Raw genomic sequence first — 8,472 nt, 5'->3', positions numbered from 1 at the left:
TCATCATCATCATCATCATCATCATCATCGGTCATCGTCGCATAGCGGGCCAACATCCACGCGATGCGTCTTCGTTCTAGGTTACCCGATCCACGAGTATGTTACACGTGGTTTCGTTATTTCGAACGAAACGACATACGAAGAGCACACGCCCTTTGGGTAGGAAGCACGTTTCGAGAACGACGAGAGTTTCGATGAAAGAGACGAGAGAAGTCGACGCAGAAGGTATCCATGGATCTTCGAAGAGAACCTTCGAAGATGTATATCGGTATCCTTTCGCTCTGCGCGACTCGCTACAAGTTCTTTCGCTCTCGTCGACTCGTTCTAGACGCTTCGTTCGATCCCAAAGAGGAGTCTTCGATATGTCCCGTTGCTAGGAGGAGAACAAACGCAACACAGACCACGAAACATAGAAGAGAATAGGCGAGCATGATCACTCCGACACGAGGCACTTTAGAGATTTTCTTATTAGTTTGCATGGACTTTTATATTTCGTTTGTACGGTTTCCACGATGCAAATACGAAATACGAGATCGTGACGGCGGGTCTTTCTGTGTACGGCCTCTCGCAGGCGCCACGACTGCATTTCTCTTTACACCTGGTTTCCATCGTAATTTTTTCGTTTGATATCGAGCCTTAACTTTTGTTGGCTCTTTCGAAGCTAGAGTTCCCTTTTATTAGAATTTCATATATATATATATTATATGTTATATGTTTTATTCGGAGACGGCGGGTCTTTCTGTTTACGACCTCACGCAGGCGCCTCGAATAAGTTTCATTCGCATTTCGTTTTTATACTTGTATATATATATCTCTTCATCCCGATGATCGAGAGAGAGTGCCACCTTCTCTTCGTATAATTCCGTAGCTGGAGGGTCGTCTCCTCCTTAAGAATATTTCTATTCGTGCCAACGGAGGTTGCCAAGCTCCCTGGCGTTTTCGTTTGTTAAAGTATATAGCTTGTTAATACGTCGTATATACTTTCGTCGATACAGGAGGAGTACGGCTCCTTACCGACCATTGTGATATATATTTCATAGTTTTTATATGTGTTCAAGTCAAATTCTTTTGGTATCGTATCGTTAATGATCCTTCCGCAGGTTCACCTACGGAAACCTTGTTACGACTTTTACTTCCTCTAAATGATCAAGTTTGGTCATCTTCCCGGTAACATCGGCAATGCTTATCACATTGGCCGCGCACCAGTCCGAAGACCTCACTAAATCATTCAATCGGTAGTAGCGACGGGCGGTGTGTACAAAGGGCAGGGACGTAATCAACGCGAGCTTATGACTCGCGCTTACTGGGAATTCCTCGTTCATGGGGAATAATTGCAAGCCCCAATCCCTAGCACGAAGGAGGTTCAGCGGGTTACCCGGGCCTTTCGGCCAGGGAAAACACGCTGATTCCTTCAGTGTAGCGCGCGTGCGGCCCAGAACATCTAAGGGCATCACAGACCTGTTATTGCTCAATCTCGTGCGGCTAGAAGCCGCCTGTTCCTCTAAGAAGATTTGTTTGTACGTTGGTAGTAAAAACCCACCGACCGAAGCCGGGGGCCTTCGAGATACCATAAGTTACGTCTATTTAGCAGGCTAGAGTCTCGTTCGTTATCGGAATTAACCAGACAAATCGCTCCACCAACTAAGAACGGCCATGCACCACCACCCACCGAATCAAGAAAGAGCTATCAATCTGTCAATCCTTCCGGTGTCCGGGCCTGGTGAGGTTTCCCGTGTTGAGTCAAATTAAGCCGCAGGCTCCACTCCTGGTGGTGCCCTTCCGTCAATTCCTTTAAGTTTCAGCTTTGCAACCATACTTCCCCCGGAACCCAAAAGCTTTGGTTTCCCGGAAGCTGCCCGCCGAGTCATCGGAGGAACTTCGGCGGATCGCTGGCTGGCATCGTTTATGGTTAGAACTAGGGCGGTATCTGATCGCCTTCGAACCTCTAACTTTCGTTCTTGATTAATGAAAACATTTTTGGCAAATGCTTTCGCTTCTGTCCGTCTTGCGACGATCCAAGAATTTCACCTCTAACGTCGCAATACGAATGCCCCCATCTGTCCCTATTAATCATTACCTCGGGGCTCCGAAAACCAACAAAATAGAACCGAGGTCCTATTCCATTATTCCATGCACACAGTATTCAGGCGAAGGTAGCCTGCTTTAAGCACTCTAATTTGTTCAAAGTAAACGTATCGGCCCACCTCGACACTCAGTGAAGAGCACCGCGATGGGATATTAGTTGGACCGCCCGCGAGGAGCTAAGCCCACCGATAGGACGTACCACATAATGCCAGTTAAACACCGCGAGCGGTGAACCGACACTGTGACACACAGATTCAACTACGAGCTTTTTAACCGCAACAACTTTAATATACGCTATTGGAGCTGGAATTACCGCGGCTGCTGGCACCAGACTTGCCCTCCAATTGGTCCTCGTTAAAGGATTTAAAGTGTACTCATTCCGATTACGGGGCCTCGGATGAGTCCCGTATCGTTATTTTTCGTCACTACCTCCCCGTGCCGGGAGTGGGTAATTTGCGCGCCTGCTGCCTTCCTTGGATGTGGTAGCTGTTTCTCAGGCTCCCTCTCCGGAATCGAACCCTGATTCCCCGTTACCCGTTACAACCATGGTAGGCGCAGAACCTACCATCGACAGTTGATAAGGCAGACATTTGAAAGATGCGTCGCCGGTGCTAGATGACCATGCGATCAGCACAAAGTTATTCAGAGTCACCAAAACAAACGATGGACGGACAGACGAGCCATCCGCCACCGATTGGTTTTGATCTAATAAAAGCATTCCTACCATCTCTGGTCGGAATCTGTTTGCATGTATTAGCTCTAGAATTACCACAGTTATCCAAGTAAATGTAGGTATGATCTAAGAAACCATAACTGATTTAATGAGCCATTCGCGGTTTCACCTTAATGCGGCATGTACTGAGACATGCATGGCTTAATCTTTGAGACAAGCATATGACTACTGGCAGGATCAACCAGGGATCTTATTCGTATAACAATTCTTATAAATTTCGTTTAAGTTCTCTTCGTGTCGTAGGTGGGACGTAAGCACCGTACGACGAGACTTTTCGTTCTTAAGATAGATATATCTATAAAATATATCTCCTAGCGACGTTCGAGATACACCCATAGTTCAGTAATAATCTTCGAACGCCGCTCGCAGCCACTTTGTAATTCTCAACTCCACCTCCTCTCTTCTCTCTCTCTCTTTCTCATAGTCTTATATAAAATGTTTAGAATCGTACTTCTAAAGGAACATTTCCATAATGCTGTCTTCGTGTAAAAAGACTTATTAGAATATCTTAGCGGTAAAGCACGTATACGCACCTCACGCTGAACGAACAAGCGCGTATCCCAGTGCGTCGCGCTGGACATACCGTAAGAATATTCTTTCAATCGGTAGAACATTTTCGGCAGAAGACATACTACGCAAAGATAGTACGCTCCTACCGCCTCATCGGATACTTCTGCGAAAGCAGAAGTTTTTATAGAAAGCAGACGGTTATACTCTTTTGAATGAATCGATGCTCAGTTAGTACAAGCACACACGCATCTAACAATTTTTGTTAGAATACGTACACACAGGTCACCAGCTTCCCGACTCAGGGGAACCTTGCCACGATATTTGGTCATTACGTCCAGGACAGCGACCCGCGGCGCAGCAGTGTAGAGAAAAAACCAGAACGAGAACGGAGGAACAGTCGAGAAATAGCGTAAAATACACTAAGACTCGAGGAGCGGTGACTGAATTCTCAACCGAGGCCGTAGAATAGCCACGCGCTCAACGCTGTTCCGACCGAACCGTCCGGCTCGACGTCTCTCTTATAGATACGAAAGCGCCAGCCGGAAGGCCGGCGCCGGCCGGGCTAGCGGCCGCGCGCTTACGGTGCAAAACCTCCGTAGCAACGTACCGTTCGGAAGGGACGCTGGAACTTAGTCTCGCGAACGCTCGATCACTACTATACAAAGCCAATATCCAACCATCGAAATACATTACCAGACGTTTTATTAACATAATAGAAATGCATTTTTACCAAAAAATTAATTTTTTTTTTCACCGAAAAATTGCATCAGTAAACATACTCTTTTATCGAATACGGACAAAAAATAAGTTTATAATCAATTACAATACGTTAAAATAAGTAGAAATATGCAAAAAAATATATACCTTGTAACGTTAATTAACGAAAAAATTAGAAAAATATCCCAGTCGTGTCAGTTCGACGAACGCTAATTTTTTGAAAAAATCGATAAAAATGTTTAATCCCGACGTATTTAATAGAGATAGAACGATTCCCGTAAAAAAATTTATACCTTGTAACGCTTTTTAACGAATAAACTCGAAAAAACTTTTTCGCCCTCGGAATTTTTCTAAGTCCCAACGTACCGGCTCGGAATTTTTCTATGTTCCAACGACCGGTCGTGTCGGTCCAAACGTTTTTATATCCGTCTGCCGACGATATAAACGCTTAATCCCGACGTATTTTATCGAGTTATAACGATTTCTTGAAAAATATTCGTACGTTATAACGCTTTTTAACGAATTAATCGAAAAAGAGTGTTCGGTCCGAAAATTTTCTAAGTACGAACGACCGGCCGCATAGGTCCGTTTTTAAAAATCGTTCTCGGACGGAAATAAACCATTAATCCCGACGTATTTCGTCGAGTTACGTCGATTTATGCAAAAAAATTCATACCTTGTAACGCTTTTTAACGAATAAACTCGAAAAAACTTTTTCGCCCTCGGAATTTTTCTAAGTCCCAACGTACCGGCTCGGAATTTTTCTATGTTCCAACGACCGGTCGTGTCGGTCCAAACGTTTTTATATCCGTCTGCCGACGATATAAACGCTTAATCCCGACGTATTTTATCGAGTTATAACGATTTCTTGAAAAATATTCGTACGTTATAACGCTTTTTAACGAATTAATCGAAAAAGAGTGTTCGGTCCGAAAATTTTCTAAGTACGAACGACCGGCCGCATAGGTCCGTTTTTAAAAATCGTTCTCGGACGGAAATAAACCATTAATCCCGACGTATTTCGTCGAGTTACGTCGATTTATGCAAAAAAATTCATACCTTGTAACGCTTTTTAACGAATAAACTCGAAAAAACTTTTTCGCCCTCGGAATTTTTCTAAGTCCCAACGTACCGGCTCGGAATTTTTCTATGTTCCAACGACCGGTCGTGTCGGTCCAAACGTTTTTATATCCGTCTGCCGACGATATAAACGCTTAATCCCGACGTATTTTATCGAGTTATAACGATTTCTTGAAAAATATTCGTACGTTATAACGCTTTTTAACGAATTAATCGAAAAAGAGTGTTCGGTCCGAAAATTTTCTAAGTACGAACGACCGGCCGCATAGGTCCGTTTTTAAAAATCGTTCTCGGACGGAAATAAACCATTAATCCCGACGTATTTCGTCGAGTTACGTCGATTTATGCAAAAAAATTCATACCTTGTAACGCTTTTTAACGAATAAACTCGAAAAAACTTTTTCGCCCTCGGAATTTTTCTAAGTCCCAACGTACCGGCTCGGAATTTTTCTATGTTCCAACGACCGGTCGTGTCGGTCCAAACGTTTTTATATCCGTCTGCCGACGATATAAACGCTTAATCCCGACGTATTTTATCGAGTTATAACGATTTCTTGAAAAATATTCGTACGTTATAACGCTTTTTAACGAATTAATCGAAAAAGAGTGTTCGGTCCGAAAATTTTCTAAGTACGAACGACCGGCCGCATAGGTCCGTTTTTAAAAATCGTTCTCGGACGGAAATAAACCATTAATCCCGACGTATTTCGTCGAGTTACGTCGATTTATGCAAAAAAATTCATACCTTGTAACGCTTTTTAACGAATAAACTCGAAAAAACTTTTTCGCCCTCGGAATTTTTCTAAGTCCCAACGTACCGGCTCGGAATTTTTTCTATGTTCCAACGACCGGTCGTGTCGGTCCAAACGTTTTTATATCCGTCTGCCGACGATATAAACGCTTAATCCCGACGTATTTTATCGAGTTATAACGATTTCTTGAAAAATATTCGTACGTTATAACGCTTTTTTAACGAATTAATCGAAAAAGAGTGTTCGGTCCGAAAATTTTCTAAGTACGAACGACCGGCCGCATAGGTCCGTTTTTAAAAATCGTTCTCGGACGGAAATAAACCATTAATCCCGACGTATTTCGTCGAGTTACGTCGATTTATGCAAAAAAATTCATACCTTGTAACGCTTTTTAACGAATAAACTCGAAAAAACTTTTTCGCCCTCGGAATTTTTCTAAGTCCCAACGTACCGGCTCGGAATTGTTTCTATGTTCCAACGACCGGTCGTGTCGGTCCCAAACGTTTTTATATCCGTCTGCCGACGATATAAACGCTTAATCCCGACGTATTTTATCGAGTTATAACGATTTCTTGAAAAATATTCGTACGTTATAACACTTTTTAACGAGTTATTTGGAGGGGATCTTTCGGCCTTTTCGTAGCGGTGCGAAAAAATTCTAAGTTCCAACGTCCCAGTCACGTTGGTCCGGAGGATGAAATTTTTCAAAAAAATAAAGTGAAATCGCTACTTTCGACTAGATTTCGTCGAAACGTAACGATTTCACGCAAAATTTCGATACGTTATAACGCTTTTTAGCGAGTTATTTCGAGTTGAACTTTCGGTACTTTCGTAACGGGGGCGAAAAAATTCTAAGTTCCAACGTCCCGGTCACGTTGGTCCGGAGGATGAAATTTTTTAAAAAAATAAAGTGAAATCGCTACTTTCGACTAGATTTCGTCGAAACGTAACGATTTCACGCAAAATTTCGATACGTTATAACGCTTTTTAGCGAGTTATTTCGAGTTGAACTTTCGGTACTTTCGTAACGGGGCGAAAAAATTCTAAGTTCCAACGTCCCGGTCAGGTTGGTCCGGAGGACGAAATTTTTTAAAAAAATAAAGTGAAATCGCTACTTTCGACTAGATTTCGTCGAAACGTAACGATTTCACGCAAAATTTCGATACGTTATAACGCTTTTTAGCGAGTTATTTCGAGTTGAACTTTCGGTACTTTCGTAACGGGGCGAAAAAATTCTAAGTTCCAACGTCCCGGTCACGTTGGTCCGGAGGATGAAATTTTTTAAAAAAATAAAGTGAAATCGCTACTTTCGACTAGATTTCGTCGAAACGTAACGATTTCACGCAAAATTTCGATACGTTATAACGCTTTTTAGCGAGTTATTTCGAGTTGAACTTTCGGTACTTTCGTAACGGGGCGAAAAAATTCTAAGTTCCAACGTCCCGGTCACGTTGGTCCGGAGGATGAAATTTTTTAAAAAAATAAAGTGAAATCGCTACTTTCGACTAGATTTCGTCGAAACGTAACGATTTCACGCAAAATTTCGATACGTTATAACGCTTTTTAGCGAGTTATTTCGAGTTGAACTTTCGGTACTTTCGTAACGGGGCGAAAAAATTCTAAGTTCCAACGTCCCGGTCACGTTGGTCCGGAGGATGAAATTTTTTAAAAAAATAAAGTGAAATCGCTACTTTCGACTAGATTTCGTCGATACGTAACGATTTCACTGATAATTTCGATGCGTTATAACGCTTTTTCTCGAGTTATTTCGACTCGAACGTGTCGAACAGTGGCGAATATTTCAAAGTCCCTGCGACGCAACGATACGCTCTTACGCGTTGCTCGCTCGCTCCGCTCGCTCGAAAAAAAAATAGCCCAACCCAAAACCAATCCCTTTCGCGTTCGTTCTTCGATTTCATCGAAATCTTCGTTCGAACGCTCGGGATCGGTTTTGGGTTGGGCTATATTCGTCCGAGCGAGCGCAGCGAGCGAGCATTTGTCGCGATTATTTTCCTCGTTTTCGTCTCTCTCGTGAAACGGGAAAAAAACGTGGAAAACGGGAAAAAAACGGGAAAAAAACGGGAAAAAACGCGAAGAAACGGGAAAAAACGCGAAAAAACGTTTAAAAATATTTGAAAAAGCGCGCGCGCGCGCGCGCGCAAGACGAGCTGCGCAGAACGGCGTACCTTAAGAGAGTGTTACCTACTCCGGCGCATACCCGCTGATTCGGAGGTGCGCGCGCAGCGGTAGCACGAGCGGCTAAGTCCAGCGGCGTATTGCTTTTTACTGGCACGCGACAAAGTTGCAGCGGCGTATCGCTTTCTATTCGTGCGTCTCGTTGTTTGATTTAAAGGAAAAAAAAAATCGCTACGCACGACCATCGGCCGTACGTAGCGAAATTATTTTTTTTAACCGCAGGAGACAAAGTCCCAGCGGCGTATTGCTTTCTGTTTGTACGCGACTAAGTCCAGCGGCGTATTGCTTTTTACTCGCACGCGACTAAGTCCAGCGGCGTATTGCTTTATGCTCGTACGCGACTAAGTCCAGCGGCGTATTGCTTTCTGTTTGTACGCGACTAAGTCCAGCGGCGTATTG

General features: G+C 43.4%; 1 non-coding gene across 1 annotated transcript; it reads right to left on the bottom strand.

Annotated features, from left to right (window-relative positions):
- Nucleotides 1-1,083: 1,083 nt before the first annotated feature.
- LOC126877934 (small subunit ribosomal RNA) lies at nt 1,084-3,006 on the bottom strand. The gene has a single exon (XR_007695465.1). It is a non-coding gene; the product is annotated as a small subunit ribosomal RNA (ribosomal RNA).
- Between the last annotated feature and the right edge of the window lie 5,466 nt (nt 3,007-8,472).

The sequence above is a fragment of the Bombus huntii genome, unplaced genomic scaffold, assembly GCF_024542735.1.
Source record: "Bombus huntii isolate Logan2020A unplaced genomic scaffold, iyBomHunt1.1 ctg00000295.1, whole genome shotgun sequence".
In the NCBI taxonomy this organism is placed as follows: Eukaryota; Metazoa; Arthropoda; class Insecta; order Hymenoptera; family Apidae; genus Bombus; species Bombus huntii.
This window is presented reverse-complemented; position numbering and strand designations above follow the sequence as displayed.